We start from the raw sequence: 24,815 nt of genomic DNA, 5'->3' as shown, positions 1-24,815 counted from the left end.
TTGTTTCCATGTCTTAGCTATTGTGTATAGTGCTGCAATAAACATAGGAGTGCATAGAGATTTTTGAATTGAAGTTCTGGATTTCTCCGGATAGATACCTAGGAGTGGAATTACTGGATCATAAGGTAGTTCCATTTTCAGAATTTTGAGATACCTCCATACTGTTTTCCATAGCGGCTGCACCAATCTGCAATCCCACCAACAGTGCACAAGCGTTCCCTTTTCTCCACATCCGCGCCAGCACTTGTTGTTTGTTGATTTATTGATGATAGCCATTCTGACTGGGGTGAGGTGGTATCTCATTGTGGTTTTTATTTGCATTTCTCTGATGGTTAGCGAGGTTGAGCATTTCTTCATATGTCTGTTTGCCATCTGTATGTCCTTTTCAGAAAAATGTCTCTTCAAGTCTTCTGCCCATTTTTTAATTGGATCGTTTGTTTTTTTGGAGTTGGGTTGAGTAAGTTTTCCATAGATTTGTGATATTAATCCCTTATCAGATATATCACTGGCAAATATCTTTTCCCATTCAGTAGGATCCCTTCTTGTTTTATTGATGGTTTCCTTTGCTGTGAAAAAACTTTTTAGTTTGATATAATCCCACATGTTTATTCTTTCTCTTAGTTCCCTCGCGCGAGGGTGTATATCAGTAAAAATCTTACTCCGGGTAATGTCTGAGAAGTTTCTTCCTATATTTTCTTCTAGGTATTTTATGGTTTCAGACCTTACATTTAAGTCTTTAAGCCATTTTGAATTTATTTTTGTATATGGTGTAAGGAGGTGGTCCAGCTTCATTTTTTTGCATGTGTCTGTCCAGGTTTCCCAGCACCATTTATTGAATAGACTGTCATTACTCCATCGTACATTCTTGCTTCCATTGTCGTAGATTAAATGGCCATATAGGCGTGGATTTATTTCTGGACTCTCTATTCTGTTCCATTGATCTATGTGTCTGTTTTTATGCCAGTACCATGCTGTTTTGATTACTGTAGCCTTGTAGTATAATTTGAAGTCAGGTATTGTTATACCTCCCACTTTGTTCTTATTTCTCAAGATTGCCTTTGCTATTCGGGGTCTTTTATGTTCCCATATAAATTTTAGGATTATATGTTCTATTTCTGTGAAAAACGACGTTGGCAGTTTGATAGGAATTGCATTGAATATGTATATTGCCTTAGGCAGTATGGACATTTTAACTATATTAATTCTTCCTATCCATGAACATGATATATGTTTCCATCTATTTATATCTTCCTTCATTCCTTTCATCAGTGTCTTATAATTTTCTGAGTATAGATCTTTTACTTCTTTGGTTAAATTTATTCCCAGGTATTTTATAGTCTTTGGAGCGATTGTAAATGGGATTGTTTTTTTAATTTCTCCTTCTGATGTTTTATTATTGGTATATACAAATGCAACTGATTTCTGAATATTAATTTTGTATCCTGCCACTTTACTAAATTCATCTATCAGCTCTAATAGCTTCTTGGTGGAGTCTTTAGGGTTCTCTATATATAGTATCATATCATCTGCATACAATGATATCTTTACTTCCTCCTTACCAATCTGGATGCCTTTTATTTCTTTTTCTTGTCTGATTGCTGTGGCAAGAACTTCCAGAACTATGTTGAATAGAAGCGGAGATAATGGGCATCCTTGCCTTGTTCCTGATCTTAGGGGGAATGGTTTTAGCTTTTCCCCATTGAGTATGATGTTAGCTGTGGGTTTGTCATATATGGCCTTTATTATGTTGAGATAAGATCCTTCTATTCCCACTTTCTTAAGGGTTTTTATCATAAATGGCTGTTGGATTTTATCAAATGCTTTTTCTGCATCTATTGATATGATCATGTGATTTTTATTTTTCATTTTGTTAATGTGGTGTATCACATTAATAGATTTGCGGATGTTGAACCACCCCTGCATACCAGAGATGAATCCCACTTGATCGTGGTGAATGATCTTTTTAATGTATTGCTGAATTCTGTTTGCTAATATTTTGTTGAGGATTTTTGCATCTATGTTCATTAAAGATATCGGCCTGTAGTTTTCTTTTTTTTGTGGTGTCTTTGTCTGATTTTGGGATCAGGGTGATAGTGGCTTCGTAAAAAGTGTTTGGGAGTCTTCCCTCCTTCTGGATTTTTTGGAAGAGCTTGAGGAGAATAGGTGATAATTCTTTTTTGAACGCTTTGTAAAATTCACCTGTAAAGCCATCTGGTCCAGGGCTTTTGTTTGTTGGGAGACTGTTGATTACTGATTCAATTTCCGTGGTGGTAATCAGTCTATTCAGGTTTTCTGTTTCTTCTTGAGTTAGCCTTGGAAGGTTGTACGCCTCTAGAAAATTGTCCATTTCTTCCGAATTGTCAAATTTGTTGGCATATAGTTGCTCATAGTAACTTCTTAAAACTCTTTGTATTTCTGCAGTGTCCGTTGTCACTTCTCCTCTTTCGTTTCTGATTTTATTAATTTGGGTCCTCTCTCTCTTTTTTTTAATGAGTCTGGCTAAAGGTTTGTCGATTTTGTTTATCTTCTCTAAGAACCAACTCTTGGATTCATTGATCTTTTGTATTGTTTTTCTGGTTTCTATTTCATTTATTTCTGCTCTGATCTTTATTATCTCCTTCCTTGTGTTCCCTTTGGGCTTATTTTGCTGTTCTTTTTCCAGATCCCTTAAATGTGAAGATAAACTGTTGATTAGTGATGTTTCTTGTTTCTTTAGGTAGGCCTGCAAAGCTATGAATTTCCCTCTTAGGACTGCTTTCGCGGCATCCCATAGATTTTGGGTCGTCGTGTTTTCATTTTCATTTATCTCGAAATATCTTTTGATTTCTTCCTTGATCTCCTGCTTGACCCATTCATTATTTAGTAATAAGTTATTCAGCCTCCATGAATTGGTGTGTCTTCCCGTTTTTTTCCTGTAGTTCATTTCTAATTTCATAGCATTGTGATCAGAGAAGACAATTGGTATGATTTCAATTTTCTTAAATTTATCAAGACTTGTTTTGTGGCCTAACATATGATCTATCTTGGAAAATGTTCCATGTGCGCTTGAGAAGAAGGTGTATTTTGCAGCATTGGGGTGAAATGTTCTGAAAATATCGATTAAATCCAAGTGGTCCAATGTATCATTTAAGGCTGTTGTTTCCATATTGATTTTCTGTCTGGAAGACCTGTCCCTTGTGGTCAGAGGTGTGTTGAAGTCCCCGACTATAATAGTGTTACTGTTGATCTCTGCCTTTATGTCAGTCAGTACCTGTTTTATATATTTAGGTGCTCCTATGTTGGGTGCATAGATGTTTACTAGGGTTATGTCCTCTTGTCGGATCGATCCCTTTATTATTATATAGTGCCCATCTTTATCTTTTAGTATGTTCTTCATTTTAAAGTCTATTTTGTCAGAAATAAGTATTGCAACTCCAGCTTTTTTCTCGTTTCCATTTGCATGAAATATCTTACTCCAACCCTTCACTTTCAGCCTGTGTGTGTCTTTTGTTCTGAGGTGAGTCTCTTGTATACAGCATATACAAGGGTCTTGCTGTCTTATCCAGTCAGCCACCCTATGTCTTTTGATTGGAGCATTTAATCCATTTACATTTAAAGTGATTATTGATAGGTACATAGATATTGCCATTTTTAAATTTGTAGTTAGGTTGTTTTGATCTTTCTTCTATTTACAGAAGACCTTTTAGTATTTCTTGCAATGCTGGCTTGGTGGTAATAAATTCCTTTAGCTTATTTTTTTCTGGAAAGCTCTTTATCTCTCCATCAACTTTAAATGATAGCCTTGCTGGATAAAGCAATCTAGGTTGTAGGCCTTTGTTTTCCATCACTTTAAGTATCTCCTGCCACTCCCTCCTGGCCTTCAATGTTTCTGTAGAAAAATCATTTGATAGTCTTATGGGAGTTCCCTTGTATGTAACCCTCTGTCTTTCTCTTGCTGCTTTTAGGATTCTCTCTTTGTCTTTAAGCTTTGCCATTTTAACTATAATGTGTCTTGGTGTGGACCTGTTTGGGTTAATCCTGGTTGGAACTCTCTGCACTTCCTGGACTTGTATGTTGGATTTCTTCATCAGGTTGGGGAAGTTTTCAGACATTATTACTTCAAATATGTTCTCAATCCCTTGCTTGCTCTCTTCACCTTCTGGTATTCCTATGATGCGCATGTTGTTGCGCTTGATGTTATCCCAGAGGTCTCTTAGGCCATCTTCATTGTTTTTTATTCTTTTTTCTTTTTGCTGTTCCGTTTGGGTGATCTCTGCTACCTTGTCTTCTAAGTCGCTGATTCGATCCTCTGCTTCATCTAGCCTGCTGGTAATTCCTTCAAGTGAGTTCTTAATTTCGGTAATTGTGTTCTTTAGTTCCAACTGGTTTTTCGTTATGATTTCTACATCATTCTTTATGTTTTCTCTAAGCTCGTTTGTTATGATTTCTACATCCTTCTTTATGTCTTCTCTAAGCTCCTTAAACATTCTTATCACCAGTGTTCTGAACTCTGTCTCTGAGAGGTTGGTTACGTCTGCTTCATTTGGTTCCAGTTGTGGAAGCTTCTTCTGTTCTTTTATTTGGGACGTGTATCTTTGTTTCCCCATTCTGGCTGACTGTGTTTATTTTGATATATTAGGTAGATCCCCTAGAGTTCTTAGTTCTTGCTAGGTTATCTTATGTAGTATGTGTCCTTTATATTTGACTCGCACCACGTCGTCCTCCTCTGCATGTGCTCCAAAGGTGAGTCTTGTGTTGTGTACACTGTCCCGTTCAAGAAGATCTTTAATTGCTTCCCGCTAATGAGCAGGTGGGGTCAACTCCTGGGCTGACCTGCCGTGAGACTTGGCTCTGCCCCCCGCAGGGCACTCTGCTGCGTGAGGGTTGACCACCCCAATGTGATTTGGCCTCTATGGGCTCCAAAGCCTGCCGAGAACCCCCTCTAGGTGTGTGACCTGCAGGTCAAACCCGGCTGCACTCCGATTTGGTCTGGAGTTGGCCCCCAGATATGCCGAGTCCCGTGCCACCCAAGCTGGGCCCCGGCAGGGAAGTCCCAGAACAAGGCAAATCACCAAGCACAGCAGCAACGACAACAGCAAAGAGGAAAAAAAAAAAAAAAAAAAAAAAAAAACAGCCGATAACTCCCGCTCGACACAGGCAAAGATATCAAAGATACAAGACAAAGCAAAACAAAACCAAGCAAAGCAAAACAAAGCAAAACAAAAAGCAGCGACCGTCTCGGCCTGAGCCCACCAAGCAATGACCAGGTTGTCCTCTGCTGTACCAAAGAGCCCCCTGCTTATTGCGCAGGCAGAGCCGGTCACCTGGTGCTCAGAGAGACTTTGGGACTGCAGACTTAAAAGCGTGGGCCTGAGGGGTCTGGATGATAGTCTCCACAAAGTCAGTGCAGCTTCTGCCCTTGTCCGCACGTATGCACACCGAGAGGAGCACCACCAATCCTTTGTCCAGAGCTCGTGAGTCCTAGGGCACTCCTTCAGTGTGTGTGTATGGGTGCGGGCGGGAGATTTCTGATCTGCTGACCGTGCCTCACAAGCTGGGCCCCGGCAGGGCAGTTTCAGAACAAAGCAAATCACCAAGCACAACAACAACAACAACAACAAAGAAAAATATCAAATACGTTCACATGCAAAACCACCTGATAACCCCACTCGACAGAGGCAAAGATATCAAAGATATAAAGACAAAGCAAAACAAGACAAAACAAAGCAATACAAAAAGCAGCGACAGTCTCGGCCTAAGCCCACCAAGCAATGTCCAGGTTGTTCTCTGCTGTACCAAGGAGCCCCCTGCTTATTGCGCAGGCAGAGCCGGTCACCTGGTGCCCAGAGAGACTTTGGGACTGCAGACTTAAAAGCGTGGGCCTGAGGGGTCTGGATGATAGTTTTTACAATATCAGCGCAGTTTCTGCCCTTGCCTGCACAAATGCACACTGAGAGTGGCACCACCAGATACGTGACCAAAACTCTTGAGTCTTAAGGCACCTCTTCAGTGTGTGTATGTGAGTGCGGGCAGGAGATTTCTGATCTGCTGAAAGCCCAGAGCTGCGCCTGCCTCACTGCTGATCTCCGGGTGTGTCTCGGCCGCTGCACCCACCCCACCCTAGGCAAGCCAGGAAGGGTGGGGGCTGGAGATGGAGGGGTCTTCACTCTCCCAGCCCAGCCGTGCGTCGCCCTCTTCCCGCAGGCCAGAAAAGGTGGTGGCTGGGGGTGGAGGCGTCTCTTCTCTCCTAGCGCAGCCAAAATCACGCACACTGCCCAGTCTGCCTGGGTCAGGGCTGCCCGTCAGGCTTCCCAAAGCGTGAGCCTTAGATACCACTCCTCGGTTCAGGGGCCGGTTTAAGTCTCTGGAAGGGCGGGGTAAGATTGGAAGAGCGGGGTGGGGGAGGGGCCTAGGTATGGAGACTGCGCCCCCCGACCGCCGCAGGGCGCGCCGCCTTCCCGGCTGGAGAAATCAGCCGTGGGACACAGGGAAAGAGCCCGCCTCCTGGTCTCTGCGCTCTCCGCTCCGCCTGGGCTCCTGTGCGCGCCCGGCACAGCGGGGCTGCACCGCGGTTTCCAGTCCCAGTCTCTGGAAGGGCGGGGTAGGATTGGGAGAGCAGGGCGGGGGGGAGGGGCCTAGGTATGGAGACTGCGCCCCCCGTCCGCCGCAGGGCGCGCCGCCTTCCCGGCTGGAGAAATCAGCCTCGGGGCGCAGGGAAAGAGCCTACCCCCGGTCTCTGCGCTCTCCGCTCCGCCTGGGATCCCGTGCTTGCCCGGCTCCGTGGTTTTCGGTTTTCGCCCCCGCCACCCCATGTCTCTTCTGACAGCCCACTTAAGGAGCGCTGTTATGGGGGGAGGTCAGACCTCCCAAAAAAGACTGTGACTGCTATCTATCTGCAGGATTTTCCTCTGGAGTTCACCCTAGGAAGATTTGGGGTATTGGTCAATGAAAAGTACAGGTCTCTTACATGCGGCTCTTTCAGGAGATATCCCAGGCCCACATGGGAACTGGGGTCCCTAGCTGGTTGGTCCTTGGAGCCCGCAGGGCTTCCCTGATTGAGAAGTGTGTAGAACACCTCTGGAAACTGTTAGAATGAGTTTTGTGTGAGCAAGAGTGGCTCCATATCGAATGAGCATGAGTAACTCCATTTTGGACATGCACAGAGAACTTAGCAGACAACACCCAGGGAGCTGCCCAGTTGCCTTGGTAATTGGGTGTAACCAGCTACACTCCAAAGGTCTGCTACTGAAGATAAGAGGACAGTGAGTGTTGCCGGCTGGCTGCCCTGGTAAGGTGACATCAGAAAGGCATTCAGAACTGCATAAGAACTGAGGACTTTTGCAGCTCAGAGAGCCAGTCTTGACTGAGAGGTGACCACGCTGTCACTCTGCTCTGAGAACCCTCCATTCTGCTCTGCTCCCGCTCAGACAGAACCTCAGCCGGACCGACCTCCCAGACCAGCCACCCTTCTTTGCTCCACCAGGATTCTGATTAACTTTAGGACTGGTTCATTACTCTGTTTTATCCAATTATTGTATTACTCTGTGTGCTTTACTGTTTAGTCATTGATGATTGATGCTTTAATGTTTGGTGTGTTGATGATTAATGTTTGAGTAAAGAGCACGTTGAAAGACATTTAAGATCTTGCGTGCTCTGCACTTCGCTCGTGCCACGGCTACCGCGGTGGCCTCAGTCAGTGCCAGGTAGATCCTGGGGCTCTGAGAGTCTCTCGGGGGTAAGTCCCCCTGACTTGCAGAAAGAGGCCGTAGCATGGACTGTGAGCCTAGAACTCGCTCTTGACAGGAAGGCTCACCCTCCAACATCTGCCTCCTCTTGTGTGTTTTCGGCCATCACCTCTCAGTGATCAGTTTCTGCCTTCCACCTCCTGCGCCCTATTTTTTTGCCCCTACAGCACAATACATGCAATTCCCAAGCAAGACATTTATTGTTTTAGAATTTCAGAACATTAGAACTTTAAAGATCATTTGCTCCACCCTCAAATGGGGAAACAGTCCCAAGAAGGCTAGCAGCAAGAATTCCTTACGTTTATACAATGTTTGGAAATTACAAACTGACCCAACATCTCTTAATAATAGCTAAGATTTACAATATCACACACTAAGTGCCAGGTACCGTTCAAAATATTATCATATTAAATCCTCACCTCAGTCCTGGGAGGTAAGAACTATTGTTACTAACATCCCAAGACACAGGGAAATGAGGAAATGAAGAGAGTTACCCAAAGTCACAGTTAGCTATTAGGGATTCAAACCCAGGCAGTCTTGCCTCAAAGGCCATGCCTCCAACCACTGTAATACCCTGCCCACTACTTGCAACCATAGGTGCCCTGAAGTGCAGAGCCATGTCCTGACAATAGGATAGGAATAGAGCCAGGAAAGGGGGCCATAGCAGCCTAACTGGTGTGGGCATCCTGCACCTGGGACAAGTTTCAGTACAAGCACAAAGCAGCAAGTGCCACCCCTGAGTTTGTGGGAAATATGTTTCATATCAGATGGAGTCATCAGGGCAGGCCGAGCCGGCTCACGAGAAAAGACTTCTTTGGAAGATGCTATCAGAGATGACTTTGTAAAATGGAAGTGACCTGGGAAAGTTGCAGAATACCCAGCACTGGGCAGGACCTCCATGGAAATGTTTGTGGCAGGAATCAACTAGACTAAGCCAGGGCTCCAGGGCTGCAGGAAGGAAACCTCAGTGCCCCAGGATCTTCACAGCCAGCTGAGAAAGTAAGCAGGAGGCAGATATTTCAAGCTCTATTTAGCTGATGATTAATCGGAGGCTCAGGGATGTTAAATGTCTTGCCCAAAGTCACACAGGTGGTAAGGAGAAGACGCATAACTTGGACCCAGGCCTTCTGACTCCAAGCCAAATGCTCTTTGGACTGTACTGAACCTCCCATTAAAAAGAAATAAAATGCCACCATGGCTCACATTTTCATAAAGGCTTATAACTTCAAATCTTGAAGCACAACCTAGACAAACACAAGCATTGATAGGTGGGCCCAGTTTTGAAGTCACTCATATCCAGGTTCAGACACCACATCTGCCTCTTATTAGCGTGGTGATTTGGGGCATAGAGTATAAAATGGAGACAACAACGCCTACTTCAAGGGCTGCAGTCAGGGGCAAGTGACATTTAATGTGCACAGGAAATTCCATCTCTACACTGCCTCCCCCAGCCCGACCTCCTGCAAATGCTCACCTCCCCACCCCCCGCAATAGACCTCTTTGGCATTTCTTCCAAGAAGGACCCAGAGTCCAGATGTCCCCATTTCTCTTCTTGAGATTGTTTTTCCTTCAAGTTGAGAGGGGTAAACAAATGAATCAAACCATCTCTCTGAGGCTTCCCATGGTGCTACCCATAGAATTTGCCAGAACTAAACCACCACTCCTCCTCACCTCCCTAAATATGTTCAGGCCCTGAAGTTCTCCAGATTTCTTGAGGTTTCCGCACCCCATTCCCCAGGGTATTGGAGCTCATCCCTGACTCACCTCAACACACCCCATCTTAGAACCAGAGCTCTTCCTGAGGGGGGTGGATTTGCTCCTTCCACCTTGTTAAGGCCCAGAGAAATATCACTGAATTCAATGGCATTTTAACACAAGCATTTCTATATCTAAATCCCCTCTCATTTCAATTACTCCAGACTGTGCTGAGGTTACTCTCAATATATGCTTGACTGGGGGGACTTTCTACAGGGAGAGGCCATGGTGTGGGGGGCCCGGGATGGCAGAGGACTCCCTGGCCCAGGAAGACAGATATGAACATCCATCACTACCAAAGAGATAGCTCCCCAGCTTTGGGCCTTGGCTTTAGGAATTCTAGCCTTTTCAGGTCCCCTCCCCTGCCTGGTCCCTCCTGAAAGCCCCCAAAGTCTGTCTTGATAACGTGTCCCTGTGAGAGGGTGATGCTTCCACTCAACCTGCTGAGGGCCCAGTAACTCCACAGTCACCTCTGGCCGCCTCCTAAGCACCCAGCAATTGTGGGCCAAATTGGCAGAGACAAGTTGGTAGGGATGGTCTCCCTACACCTGATTGAGTAAGAAAAAAATCAAGGTGCCCTGAAATTGGAGAAGCTCTGCCGCAGGGTCTCAGAATGTGACTCCCAGAAAGTGTAGTCACTACCTCTAGGTGACTCTTCTGCCTCAGTTTCCTCATCTGTAAATGAATGATGTTAATCCACACTATTTCCTAGGATTATATCAAAGGCTGAGACCCTTTGTCAACACGAAGTTCTGTGTCATTTAAAGGATCATCATTATGTAGTGACCTTTCAAGGTCATTCCCCATCAAGGACACCTCAAGGCCCTGCTAGAATACCTTCAATTACGGGAACCTCACTTTCTTACTGGGTAGCCCAAGCTTTCTCCCGGCAGTGCTGACTCAGAGATTTCTAGAGATTCTGATCCTGGATGATAGATTACGAGAAGAACTAGGTTCTCTGTGAACTTGGCCACTACTGTGTTTTCATATTTCATGTTATTCTTACTTGCCTAGTAGTGATGTTCCTTTTGAAAAATGCTAATTTTGTCCCAGATGAAATATAGTGATAAAACAGGGGGAATTGTAATGCTGGCACTAAATCTTCTATTTTGCGATTAGGATCTCTAATATAATTCAATTTAACAAATGTAATTTAGCTTGGGACTTTTTGAAAGCTTTCTTTTCTTTTTCTCCTTTCCAACAAAACTTAATGACTCTGTTTACTATACATTTATTATGCATACCAATTTTAATGTTTCTATTTACTTTGGCCATGCATACCTGCCCAGGTGACTTGGGAGACGGTTCCGCATCTGTATGGGATCCACTCCTGGCTCCAACTTAAATTTACATAACATGCAAATGTTGTGATAATCACTTTACTCACACCTTCCCCCACCCCAGTGGACAAAGCCGAACATAATAGAAGATTCCAAACTGCAGGATCAACTAGATCCTTAACCCAGGGAGGGATAGAGGGGAGGTTGGACTTTCCCAGTTGACTAAGAAGTAGCAGCCACAGAGAGGCCAGTAGAGAAGGCTTACGTGTGAAGTGGAGACTAGTTTGTAACTTCTGCATAATATCCCACCCTAATAAGGGGATCGGGCACTGTGGCATTACTAAAAAGCTACGGGCAAATACGAGGAACCCGAGGCAACATGGGAGTGGTAGAGTGCACGTGTAGCTTGTTGGGTTTCCCTCGATGCCTGTAAGGACAAGAGCTGAAGGTGTTACGGATACCAGGACCAGAAAGAACCCAAGCGGCACTCAGAGAGTTAGGAGAGTCAGCTTTATTACGTAGGTGGGCTCAGCGGGATCCTTCCCAAAAGACTGAGCCCCTAGCAAGGTTTTGAGCAGGTTTTTATGGGTTGGGCACTTCCTGGAGTTGGGGAAGGGGTAGGTGTCATCTGGTGATTGGCTCGGGGTGTGGTTTGGAGGGGGTTATGCGGAAGTGGGCTGGGGCTTAGGCTGGGGACCTCTCTCTTCGCTCGGGCCACCATTTTAAGTCAGTTCCACGTGGCAGGGAACCATTTTAGGTCAGTTTCTCCATCACCAGTTCGACTCTTCAACTCCTCCAAGGGATGGTGGGCTGCGCCCCCTGCAACTAAGATTGAACACGGCACCTTGAGCTGAGCTGCCTCCCAGATGGCTCAGTTGGTTGGAGCGCGTCCTCTCAACCACAAGGTTGCCGGTTCGACTCCCGCAAGGGATGGTGATGGTGGGCTGCACCCGCTGCAACTAGCAACGGCAACTGGACCTGGAGCTGAGCTGCGCCCTCCACAACTAAGACTGAAAGGACAACAACTTGACTTGGAAAAAGTCCTGGAAGTACATTCTGTTCCCCAATAAAGTCCTGTTCACCTTCTCCCCCAACAAAAAAAAAAAAAAATTGAAAAAATAAAATTTAATTAAAAAAAAGAAAAAAATAAAGAAAAAGTCCCAAACTAAATTACACTTGTTAAATCGAATATACCAGAGGTCCTAATCTCAAAATAGAAGATTTAGTGCCACCATTACAATCCCCTCTGTCTTATCATAATGTAGAAGAATGACTTGTCACTATGGGCAGTGACTTATCATGGCAAGAAGTTCAGGATGCTAACGGTGGGGCAGTGGCAGGGGAGTTAAGAACCCCTCAAAGCCACAGGCTGTTGAGAGGGGGACGGGAGGAGAAGAGCATGAGAGAGCTGTAAGTGCAGCCCCTCACCAGGCCGTCCCTCAAACCATGCAGAAGTCTTGGGGTATGTGGAGTGGGTAAGTCTTTCCTTGGGTACCCCAAGACTAGGAGAGAGTGGTGGGCCAACAAAATAGGAGCAGGTTGCTTAGAGGACCTGTTCTGAGATTTGGTGCAGTGTGTATGTTACGGCAGGAGAGGAGCTAATTCCTCCTCCCCCATCCCCCATTACTTACACCCAAACAGCAACAGACCATACTCTGTGGGTGCAGCCTTCTGTCCAACTCCCAGATGCCCAGGGATTTTCTCACCTGGCCTTGACCTCACCTCTTTCTGCTCCAGGTGTACAGCTGACATCCCCAAGCCACAGTGAGACAGAGTCTGGCTTGACTATTTTAATGCTGTTGTCACTCACACTGCCTTCATATCCCCAGCCTTGCATCCCAACCCCTGGAAGGCAGGCCACAGGTGTAAGAGCCCCTACCAGGCTAAAAGAGAGAGGAGTCTCCCGCAAAGCCACATAGACCCACTGGAATTCCCACCTCCAGGGGACAATTGAGGGTCTATCAGTGCAGGGAGTCTGCACAGTACCCAGCAGCTGAGAATGGGAAGGTGGCTGGAGAGACCTGGCTGAGACCTCAGGCAACACTTACCCTAAGTCAGTGAGGCTTGGTTTCTGAAGCAACAGTCTTGCTCAGTCCAGCTTTTCTTCTGAGTGCTGGACAGTGGCTCCAGGGACAGCAGTGGAGGGTGATGAAAGAGGATCCTACTGTGCTGGAAGAATCTGGAGCTATAACACATACCACTGGCCCCACCACCACCATCCAGGCAAAGGAACACTCCCCCCGCCCCCACGACTGTACTTTAATGTTAGAATACTAATACCAGTACTGATGTTAGAGTACTACCACTGCTGCTTCTATGATTTATAGAGGCCACTCTGTGCCAAGCATTCTACGTGTATTATCTCACTTATTTCTACCATTTCTCCATTTTACAGAGGAGAAAACTGGAGCTCAGAACAATTAAGCACACACTGCTTGAAAGTGGAGAATCTAGGCCATTATTTTTCTCCACTGTGTTGTGCGCCTGCTCAGATTTGTTCCTTCTTTCCCCCTTCAAAGCAGCCCTTTGTGAGGAGATGGGGAGGAAAGAGTTAGGAGCTGGCAGGGTGAGAGAAGAGGGTGCCCAGAAGGGGTGGGAGGGAGTGCCCAGCCCACAGTGCATATGACAGATAAATGGCTTCCCGGTATCTCCCAGTCCTCCCCACCTGGCTGGGCAATAGCCTTGCACGTCTCCCTCCCTCAGAAAGGGCTGGAGGTCAGGTCCCTGCTTGGCAGGGTCCCCAACAGGGAGACAGTCCCTCTCCCCTCAGGAATGCATGTGAAATCCCAGTAACTCCCTCCAGCTGGGCCTGACCTTGGAGGGGGCTGGAGAACAAACCCTTTGGTGGGCTTCTGGGAAAGTCAGTCTCAATCATGTTCTTTTTTCCTCCTACTGACAACTCAAGGTGTGAAGGGCTGGGTGGGAGGGGCTGGAAAGCCTGGGGACTTTGGGAAGAGCATTCCAGATGGTAGAACTGCTGTGTACAAAGTGGGAAGTGACTACCATCAACCTTCCCCAAAGACTGTTACAGTCACAGACACACACACACACACACACACACACACACACACACACACACACACACGGATGCCTTGACTCTTTGTCTTGAGGCCTGCGCAGGCCTAGACAAGTTGGGGTTTGTGGATCGTGACTAGCAAGGGTCTAGGGTAAGCTGAGGACAGGGATGAGACAGGCCAACAGGCAGGATTAGAGCAGGGGCCTCAGCCGCCACTGCCTAGGATTTGCCCAAGGAGCAGACATGTCCCTGCTCTACTGGAACCATGGACTAGGCACCAGCACTGTGCTAAGGGTGTTACCATGCAAAATGTCCAGCTGCTCACCTCACGGAAGCCAAAACTCGAGAGCTGCGGTTGGTGGAAAGAAAAGCAGGTTTTTTCCAAAATGCCAGCATTAAGGGAAGACAGTGGACTTCCTGTCACAAAGACTGCCTTCCTTCTCTTAATACCACCAAGAGGTTTTATAAGCACGTAAAGAGGGACAGAACAAAGGAAAAAGGAGAAGTTGGCCAGGTAGCTCCAGGAAAAAGTACTTCCCAGGGGCTGGTCTGCTTCAGAGTCGGAATTGGAATCGGATCCCATACGGATGCAAAAACCTCTCCTAAGTCACTGGGCCAGGCATAGGCCCGAGTAAACAGAACCACTGGAACTGCTATGGATAGTAAAGGTACAGTAAACAGAGTCATCAAGGTTTTGTGGGAGGAGAGGGAAGCAAAGGAAAAAAAACTTCAAAAAAGTCCCAAGCCAAACCACTGTGAAATCGAATTACAGAGAAGGTTTATATCTCAAATTAGAAGGTACAGGGTCACGGTTACAAGGGCTCTAACATGCAGTACCTCATTTACACCTGCCAACAGCCTTGGTGTCATTCCCGTTTTACAGATGAGGCCTAGAGGGTTTGAGTGACTTCCCCAAGATTATACAGCTCAGTGGAAAATTCAAGAGTGAGCTGGCCTGTCCTCCTCTGCAGACGAAGAGGCAGCAGAGAACATGAAAATGGATCCAGGTGGGATCCTCGTTGAGGTCACGCAGAGCTCCGCACTAAGGATCTTGGTGCCTGGGTTCTTATCTCACTCTATCATCATTGAAGTGTACGACTTTGAGCATTTCACTAAACTTCTCTGAGCTTCCAGTTACCCATGTGTCAACAGAGCAAAGGGGTGAGAGCATCAAATGAGGTCATTTAAGTAAAAGCACATGTGAGACAAAATTGATATTATTTAATATGGCCACAGGTGTAATTTGGCCCAGAGTGCTAGCTTAGGTGAAGAAGCCAGCCTTCCAGCAGAGGCAGAAGCACCAACATCATCACCATCATCATCAACATCTTTACCACCATCAATTTGCATTTGCCGAGTAACTAATAACAAAAATAGTAACCGTCTATTCATTTATCACATATTGAGTATGAGCCAGGCCCTGTGCTAAGTACTTTCCATAATTTACATATACTCCAAACAAATGAAATGAAGTCCAGGCAAGGGAGAAAAGAGGGCAGGCTGCAGAGCCCAGAGCCTCCAGCTTCCATCCACGAAGTCTGAAAAAGGTGATTGCAAAGTGACCTCTACCTGATTTCAGAACCAGAGCAAATTCTATGGCCAAAGAGAATTACACACTAATACTAATACCCCAGGACAGATACAAGGCTGAAGTGCAACTCAGCCCAGGGCAGAGGAATTGACCAGGAGCCCACATCAGGGAAGAGGCAGGGGGAGGATTCCAGCAGCTGCAGCTCCTAGGGTCAGGGCTCCTAGCCCTGCCACCCAAGGGAAAGGGAAGGCAGTAGTCTGCTCAAGTCTGAGTCATGCCGGCCAGGTACTCACTGGCTGGCTGCACCCAGCTGACGTAAAAGCTCTGAGACTCCTTCAGTTCCAGGGTCTGGGTGGGTTCCCCCACCACCCTGGGTCAGAGGAGATTGCCTGAAAAAGTCCCCTCCTGTATGGGGTGAGCTGAGGAGGAGAGGAGTACTGTCCAACTCCTGGGCAGGGGGAGAAGAGACTGCCACACCTGCGAGTGTGATGGTGCCATAGCCACCCTGCTGGGAGTCCTGGAAAGAAAGAAGTGAAATGAGAGAGGCGCAGAGATGAAGCGAGCTGGAGCGAGCCCTAGCACACAATCGTGGGAAGGGGTGTGGGCCTGGCCGGAGAGCACCTGCAGGTCCTTGGAGGGTATGATGGGAGCTTAGTCTTGATGCTGAGGCCGCAGTGCTAGGGGGACACCAGTGTTGGTCCCCAAGCAGAGTGTTGTGCCAGAGGCTCGTTGCCCTCAGTCCCCAGCTCCAGCCTCAGTGCTGCTCTGACCTGTGCACTCAGAAGCTCCCTATCACTGTGGATCAGGTCCTGGGTTCTCACAGCTGGCCTTAGAAATAATAGCAAGATTAAAACAGGCCTTGGGAGCCCTGTCTCCGTCTGGTACCTGGAGATGCAGGGTACCCAGTGACATGGCTGGACTCTGCCTTCAGACTTTTCAGAGAGAAGAGAGTTGGCCCAGAGCGTCCCAACTTAAGCCCTTGCTGCCTGCCTCTGGCCGACAGGAAGGAGCCACTCCTACACGCCTGGGCTAAAGAAATGGCCAGGTGGACTCTAATGCATGGGGTAGGCCCTGCGCAGTGAAATCAGCCCCTTTCCCAGCCAATCCTACCTCCAGGCATCAATGCCAAGTTCAGATACCCAGCCCCCTCTGAGCTCCTGGTCCCCCAGAAACACCTGTTCTGCTTGCGCCACAGGAGGCAAGCAGAGGGCAGACCAACCCAGGATGGTTTCATAGGCAGAAGGGTCAAGTGCTGCCCCAAGGAGTTCTGGAAAGAGGTAGCCGTGGGAGAGCCCCAGTCAGTCCAGCTCCTGAGAAAGCAGTGTCTCCGTCCCCAGGCAGGGCCACAGGAGAGAGGGTGTTCCCTTATCTATGAATAAAATCCAAACCTCTGAGCCAGGTCTGCCCCTACCTCTCACCACCCCAGATTCCTGCCCTGTCTGTCCCCCACATGTCCGCACTCCCCGTCTACCTCAACACTTGGAGTTCCCCTTACACACCCCACATTTTACACACATGTTCTCACCCCACATACAATGTTTTTCTCCCTTTATTTTCCTGGCAAACTCCTATCATGCTTTAAAAACCCTGCTCAGAAGGCCCCTCTTCTGTGAAGCTATGAACCTCCAGAGCTAATCACTCTCTTCTCTACACTCATCCTGGGACTTGGACAGACTTCTCTCAAGGCATGAGTCACAAAATAGGTACTTATTTGTGTACATGTCTAACTCCCCCATTAGTCAGGGGCAAGACCCCCAGCACCTGGCACACAGTAGGAGCTCAGGACATGTTTATTGAACTGAATGGGGGACAACGGGTAGGGCGAGTGAGCACGCTGTGAAGCAAGGTGTCTATGTTTGCTTTCCACCACCTCGCCAAGGCTGGGGTTCAGGACCACGGAGGTCTAGCAGATAGCGTGGGTGGGCGGGAAGAGCAGCCTGAGATTGTACCTAGGTGGTATCCGAAGTTCCTCCCACTCCCCACCATAAGGCCTCCGTGCAGCCAGTAGGTCTGGTTCCAGAAAGAGCTAAGGAGCCCCTGACTGTCTCGGACCTACAACCCCCACCCCCCGACAAGACTGGAACCCAGGTCTGTGTTTACCTCCTAACTGGGGATTTCACTTTCCCAGCCTGAGGGATAGGAAATCTAGGCATGTTGTTACCACGTGACAGGTGAGAACCCTGAGGCATAGGGGGTGTCACTGGCATGACCCCAGAGACAGGCAGGAGAGAGTTCTCCTGAGGCTCTCCTTGGGGCCTGAGCCAGGACGGAAGCAGGCTCTGCCTGGAGAGAGGAGCTCCTGGGACACAGAGACCAGGCCCTGCTGAGGGGAAAAGAGGGACTTCAGAAATTGACCTCGATCCAATTCCAGTTGTGGCGTCTCCGGCTGTGGGACTCTGGACAAGTGACTTGACTTTCTGAGCCTTCTCAGTAGAATAAGGCCAACATGACAAAGCTCAACGCAGCAGCCAGCCTGCCTCATAGGCGTTGCTCTCTGGAGGCCCCTCACTCCCACATACACTGGTTTCCAGCTCTCCCAGCCTTGGCCAGGCCCAGCTGGCTGCAGGTGACCAGTCATACCCTAAAGCCTGTGGCGCTGGGGCTGAGGGAGTAGATTCGTCCCGGTGAAACGAGAGAGCGTCTAGGGGCTCGATGCCAGAGCTACAGCTGGGGCCAGCACTGGGCCCCCTCCTCACAGCTGTCAAGGGGGAGGCTCAGAGACAAAGCAACCAGGGATGGCGTGGGGCATGGTAGGGATGTGTCTGGGAAGGGTGACGGGGGATGGTGACTCCGTGCCTTAAGAGGGACTAGGGTTACAGAGAAGACCCCACAGCCTGACCAAGGAATGTCATGTTCCAGTGCCCCACTCTGCCACTCACCGTCATGAACCTCTCAGGCTCTTTTCTTCTTGAGGTCCAGAGAGGCTGAGTGACTTGCCCTACTCCGCACAGAGCAAGCTGAGAGAGGCTATGTACCTCAGCTCCGCTTCCCGCCCATGGAGCTGACGCCCCTGGGACAATGGGTAGGCAGGTCCAGACAGAGGGGGGCTTAGACCATGGCCCTCTGCGTGTTTCAGCTTCTCAGTGCTGGACAGAGTTGGTTTCCCCGAGGATCCCCATCCAATCTCAGTTTCCATCTTCCCCTCTCTGATCCTTGCTCTCTGTCCAGAGCTGGGAGGGCAAAGCACCAATTAGTTCATTTGCTTGCTTAATTGGGTAGAGAGGGAAAGGAAATTAAACTCCTCAATAGGAATCTTCCCTGCAGAGCCAGAGATGGAATGAAGAGGTGGGGACCTCCATCTCTGAGCACTGCTCCACCTGTCCTGGGTTTCCATCCCCCACTCCCACCTCATGCCCCAGATCCCAAGATGAGAGCACAGTCTAGGATTATAGGGCCCTGGGGACCCAGAGTATAAGGTCTGCCTTACCCTAACTAGGACAGCCTCTCCCAAACTGGAGTGTGATAGGGAAGGGAGCTGCAGGGGAGGTGGAAGGGATTAGGGCTGGGCACCGCCTCAGGGTATGATTCTCTTATTTTTGCCCACTTCTCTGACTCCCTGAATTCTCTCTTGCTCTCCCTCTCCCTCTCTCTTTTTCCTTCTCTCCGTCTCCATCTCTACCTTGGTCTCTTGGCTCCAGAAAAGCCCATCCCCCAGGGGAGCCCAGGAAGTTTGGCCAAGTTGCTGAGGGGGCACCATGACTGTAGTCTTTACCTTTGCCGTGGCTCTTGCTGTCTTCATTCTGTATCACCTGTAGCAGAAGAGCCAGCTGGAGAGAGATAATGGCTGGTGAGTATCCGCAAGCCCGTCCATCGACCCACCAAAACTCCCCCTCCTTGCTCCCACTGCCCCACCCACAGGCTCTCTGCTGGCTTTCCTAACTTCCAAGGTCTTATTCCCTTCCCTGTGCCTCCTGTGAGGCCAGAGGGGCACTAATCCTTCTGTAAGAAGAATTAACCCTTAAGAGAGTTTGCTGTGTGCCAGGCACCCCCAAGTGTTTACACTGAGTTACTAAGGTTGTATTTCATCCTCTCAGCAACTTGGAAAAGTAGGTGTATGACTATAATTCCCAGTTTACAGATGAGGAAACTGAGGCACAGAGAGGTTAAATATGTTACACAAGTTGACCTTCTCACTGCTGCTGATAAGCCAGGACACAGGCCAGGGTAAGGTAAAGGGGGCACTAGCCTCTGGCACAAAGTTTCATGGGACGCTGAAAACCTAGGTCATCATGATAAATAATATTTTAAGAAAGGCAAGATTGGTATTACTGATTTTTCCTTTTGCTGCAGGCTCCAATATGGCTTTAATGGCACTATTACTGATCCTGTCTTGAAATGTTGGTATTTTGTTCACCGATTTTTGCATTGATTTTAATTTTTAAAAACTTGTATTAAATATTATTTATCATGATGACAGAGACTTTTGGTGTCCTCATAAGCTTTGCACCTGAGACTTCACTCCCCTCACCCTGGTGAGGGCCCTTGTTCATCCTACTGTCCTCCAGCCTAGGACACATGAGACTCAAATGATTCCTATACCCAGGCTGGAGGGAGGGACAGGCTGGGCTGGGCTGGGCTGGGCTGGGCTGGCGGTAGAGATACCTGGGAAGGCAGGAAGGGCACTCTTAGTCTCTATCCCACTGTGCTGAGTAACCACACCCCAAGCTCTGGCCACTTTGGAGGCCAACTGGGAGCAGAGCCCTGGGAGCTATCCCTGTGAGTGGGGCCCAGGGACCAGTAACTGGCAGGTTGCCTGACTGGGGCAGAGAACCAGACCCCCAATATGAGCCTCTTTCTGTTCCCTCAGGACTGCCCTGCCCCCTTCCCAGAAGCTGGAGCCTCTTCCCAACAGGCAGAGCCACCTTGTACCTGAGGACCTCCAGGTGGGCCTAATTCCCTGGAATGAGGGGAGAAGGGAATAAAAGTGGGGTATGGCCCCAGGAAGGGGCCCAAACTGAAGGCAGATCCCTTCTACCTACATGGACCCCTGAACAGTCTCCAGCATACCACTAGCCCAATAAGGCTCTCACCCTCCCTATGCAGGGCCCCAGAGAAACCTCTTCCTCCACCTCTCAGTGAATTCATTCATTAAAAGAAAATTCCCAAGCACATAGTAACTGCCTGACCCTGTGTCCTAGCAGGAGAGACCCCAGAGCTGAAGGCTCGGCTGTATTTGTGCCTCCTAGACAGCAGTGTGGCAAATGCCAGGATGGAGTGCATGGGAACCCAGGAGAGGAACCCCAATCAAACTGGGGGCATCAGAGAAGGCCACCTGGAGCAGAGGTGTGAAAGAGTCTGTGCAGCCACTCACTGGCTTCTCTTCCAGATTCTCCACCTAGAGCCAGGGACACAGCCACTGCAGCAGGAAGGGAACAGGAGCTGCAGAAGTTGCCCCTGCAGACCCCCTACTGTGATCTGGGCGCCTTCCCCTCCTACCACCCCTCGGTAAGGACCACTGAGTCTTGAGGACGGTGCCCAGTTTCACCCAGCTGCCTTAGAGGAGCCCGAGGAGGCAGGGCATGGAGGACATAGGGCGGCCCACCCCAGGTCAGGGAAGACCTTCCAAGTTACTCCACTGCAGGTTCCCTAGGAAAATCAGGTATGGGATGCTGAGAGACCAGGGCAGGAGAGTGGGGTTTCTGATGAGACAGAGCCGAAGTCTGATGCCCAGCTCTCTCTTCCCCCAAACCCTGTTCTCCATCTCTGTCCCCTGTCCCCCAGTCCCCAGTCCTCCCAACGACCACCAAAAAGCCAGCCACAGCCCCTCCTCCTGCCCTGACTCCCAGCTGCTCAGAGGGCCAGCATCCACTTGAATGGCTGCCACCTCTGCCCATAGCCCTTGCCTTTCAGCAGACTTGGCGGTAGGGGTGGTACCTATACAGTACCAGTCCAGAGACCCAGGGTAGACCACCTGGGCCCAAAGATAACACAGTCTCTCCTGGCAGTGGTGGAAGGACCAGGCTTTTGTCTCTACAGCACAGCCATCCTGCCTCTCAGCAGGAAGTGCCAAAGCGAACCCATATTGAGATGCGAAATCCTGCCCAGGGAGGCAGCATTCCTATCTCAGGGTGCCAAGGCCAGAGGGTCAAACCAGCCCCCGATTCTATGTGCAGGGCGTAAGAAGGCCATCAAACATTTGTTGTTCCTCAACCAACTTAGCGACTTGGAAGTGAACTGAAACACTGTGGACATGGGTTTCAGCCCCTTCCCATCTGAGGGTATGCCCCAACCCCCGTGGCCCAGGCTGCACCTCACTGCCCTGTCAGGTCCGACAAAAGGGGTCATAGTGGCAGTGCTGAGCATTCACTCTGTGCCAGGCACCTTGCTGAGACTTCAAACACTATTCTGCTTAATCCTCACAACAACCTATGAGATGATAAGTCCTGTCATTGCTCCCATTTTATAGATGAGGAAACTGAGGCTCAGGGGAGCTAAGAGTCTTGCCCCAAATCACCCAGCGAGTAATTGGGGAAAGCATCAATCAAATCCCTGGTTCTCTGGATCCCCAATTCAGATGCTGGACACAGCAGCCACTGATGACCAGACTTGCAGTGAGTTTATACCTGAAGACAGAGGCACCCAAGGAGCGTCAGGGTGGGCACTCGCAGATGCAGACGTCTCTTGTGCCTCAGGCTTCTTGTGCGCAGCAGAAAGTCCAGCTCCAGAACAGACAAGGCAGCCCTGAGAGCTTGGTTTTTGTGTCCTGAGTTGGGAGTTGGGTGTCACTTTGGGCCACAGAAGCCCAAGGCAGGGTGGACTGTCTGGAGAGCTTCATCTCACCCTCCCTTGCCTAAGGACAGTGAGTAAAAACATTATTCCTAGGCCTGAAAGTGGGTGAGGTATGAGGGAAAGAGAGCAGAGACCCTGATGTTTCTAAAAAGGAGAAAGTTATGACCATTCAGGATTCTCCCTCAGCTCAGCACCAAGCCAAGCATCAATATCCTTGTCAGAGCACCAGGGAAAGGAGAAGGGGGAGGAGAGGGGAAAAAAACAGAAATGGGGTGGGGAGGGGGGCTGAGACACAGAGGGAGAGGTAAGATGATGGAAGTTAGCAATTTGGAAAGTCGTGGAAGGCTCCAGCGTGATCCCCTGGAGTGGGCCCAGGTTCAGCATAAAAATCACTGTGATGTAACGGGACAGCTGCAGCTGGCCCTAATCCCCACTAATGACTTCTCAGTCCACTCTCTGACTGCTGCCCCCTAAGCCTGGCATGCACAGCCCTCGGTGGGGGGCGGGGGGGGGGCGGGACAGAAGAAACCAGGCCAAGCTTGGCAGCTCCAGCTCAAGCACAGCCCCCACCACCAGCTCAATCTCTCCCCACCTCCACACACGCCTCGCCGTCTCCTCTCACACAAGCCCCAGACCTCAGGACAGCCCACCGCCTCGGCGCCCAGCCCAGCACAATGCAGGCTCCTGCACACCTCCTCTCACACCAAGCCCAGCCCCCGGCACACAGCTCTGACCCTGTCCCCTTACTCACAGCCCTCTGTGCCCTGCCCCTGCTCGTATTGGATCGATGGAAACCCTGACTGAGCTTATGCATGCAAGAGACACGAGACCACTTGGGACAAAGAGGCCAGTGAGCCAACCTCTACTCGTGATGGGCAGGAAGGCCTAGGCGATGGGGACACTATATGTCCTGAAACTAGGGGCCATGTCATTGGGATATCAGACATGGTGTACATGAGAACCGCCTGCGGAGTGGCGTAACAGAGGTCAACTAGAGTCTTGGGGAGGCACTGGCGTTGTTACCAAGAGAAATGTAATTCTTTTTGGCTTGCAGAGCAATTGCTGGGTCAGGAGAGGATTTATCCCCAGCACTTGGGTTGGTTGGCAGTGCAGATTGTATACAAGTCACATTCTTGATGTTGTCATCAATTCTCCTTCCCAACAAGTAGTAAGAGGGATCCAGGCAGAGAGCATGCACTGTTCACCAAGGCAGGGCTCAGGAGGGCAGTGGAAAGGCTGCAGGGGACCTGAGGGGCCAGCGACTAGAAGCTAAAGCAAGCTCGGTGGGCCCCGCCTGGGTGGCCCAGGCCCTACGTTGTACACACACCCCAGGGCACTACCTCTGGCTCTGGCACAGCCCTCAGTTTCTGTCGAGTTTTCTGTGTTAGGAGTTCATTCAGGCAGGTACAATTTGAAGAGCTGGGTGGCTCTAGGCTGGATCTCAGGGAGGACTTCCAGAGAATCCAAAGCAGATGTCTAGAAGAGGTGGGAGGAGGAGGCATTGCCTTACCTTTAAGGAGAGGGGCTTCCATCTCTTCAGTCTTGTGAGGCCAGACAGCTCAGGCTAGCAGCAGAAGACTGAACACAATGACCTTTGGTGGGATGGAGTTTTGATGCTATTGTGTCAGTTCAAGTCTTCCTAGAAGGAGATGCCAAGATGGGATTAGACATGCAGAGTCATTGGGGGAACACCTGAGAAGGATCAAGGAGGGAGCAGGAGTAGGCAGGGAGAGCCTTTAGCCCTTGATGCAGGCCTGATACTTGGGAAAGCAGAAGGGGAGGGAAGGAGGATTCGGTAGGAAGAACCTCAGACTGTAGAGCAGTCTACAAAAGTTTTGGGCAGGCCACAGAGATGCCTCAAGCCACAGTTGCCATTAGAGGAGTCTTGCATCCCATAGGAGTGGGCCTGCACCCGTTCGGTCATTGTGGGAACAGCCTGGGGGAATGTGGTCTCAGTACAAGTGCTATGGGGGATCCCGAGGGCAGCAGTTCAGGCTGCAAGCAGCCATGCTGCCCAGAGCAGACCTGAGCCATGCATGTCCGTGGCTGCCAGTCCTCCCTGACAACACAGGGGTCTGCCCCTCCTTACGGGGTGAGCCAGTTTTTCCCAAGGAGTGTTGCTTCAGTAGGTCTTAGGGCCATGACTTGTATTCATCCTCTCCTTTTCGTATCCCCTCTAAATTCCCCTCGCTCAGCTATCACCTCAGCAGGTCTTAGTTGCTTACCTGGTGCTATGATCCAAATCTTCCTTCAGAAGGGATCCGAGCCCTGGATCATCATGCCCTTCTCAGGTCAGGACTACTGCATGTGCTCATTCACAGTTAAAGCAGAAGAGGCCCAAGTAGTCACCTAAGCCCTACACATCTCTCCCTACCTCATTGTGTGATGGTAGCCTGACCTCCTCCTGCTGTTGGCCCCTGAACACAAGGAGCCCAAATGCCCTAGCGGCAACCTGAGCTTGTAGTTCAATGGGGCACTCCACCCTGAAGATCCCAGAGTTGTGGGATGGGGGACACCAAATTTCCCCATTGGGTCATGGGGAGTGATGATGAGTGCGGCTATTCTTGTTTACATCCCTTGGTTCCTGGACCCATGCGTTCTTCCTGTTGGGGACACAGCACCATATAGTGGCCTTTCAGAGTATTGCCACCGAGCTGGCACTTCAGCTGGCATTTAGAAGACTGTTCCAGCAACTGCAATCATGGCTGCCATTTGATTAAGCCCATGGTAGTCAACAGTCGTTTTCTAGGACCCCTCTGGTTGCTGTAGGGGCTAGCCTG

This window comes from Rhinolophus ferrumequinum, chromosome 11, assembly GCF_004115265.2.
Source record: "Rhinolophus ferrumequinum isolate MPI-CBG mRhiFer1 chromosome 11, mRhiFer1_v1.p, whole genome shotgun sequence".
Classification (NCBI taxonomy): domain Eukaryota; kingdom Metazoa; phylum Chordata; class Mammalia; order Chiroptera; family Rhinolophidae; genus Rhinolophus; species Rhinolophus ferrumequinum.
This window is presented reverse-complemented; position numbering follows the sequence as displayed.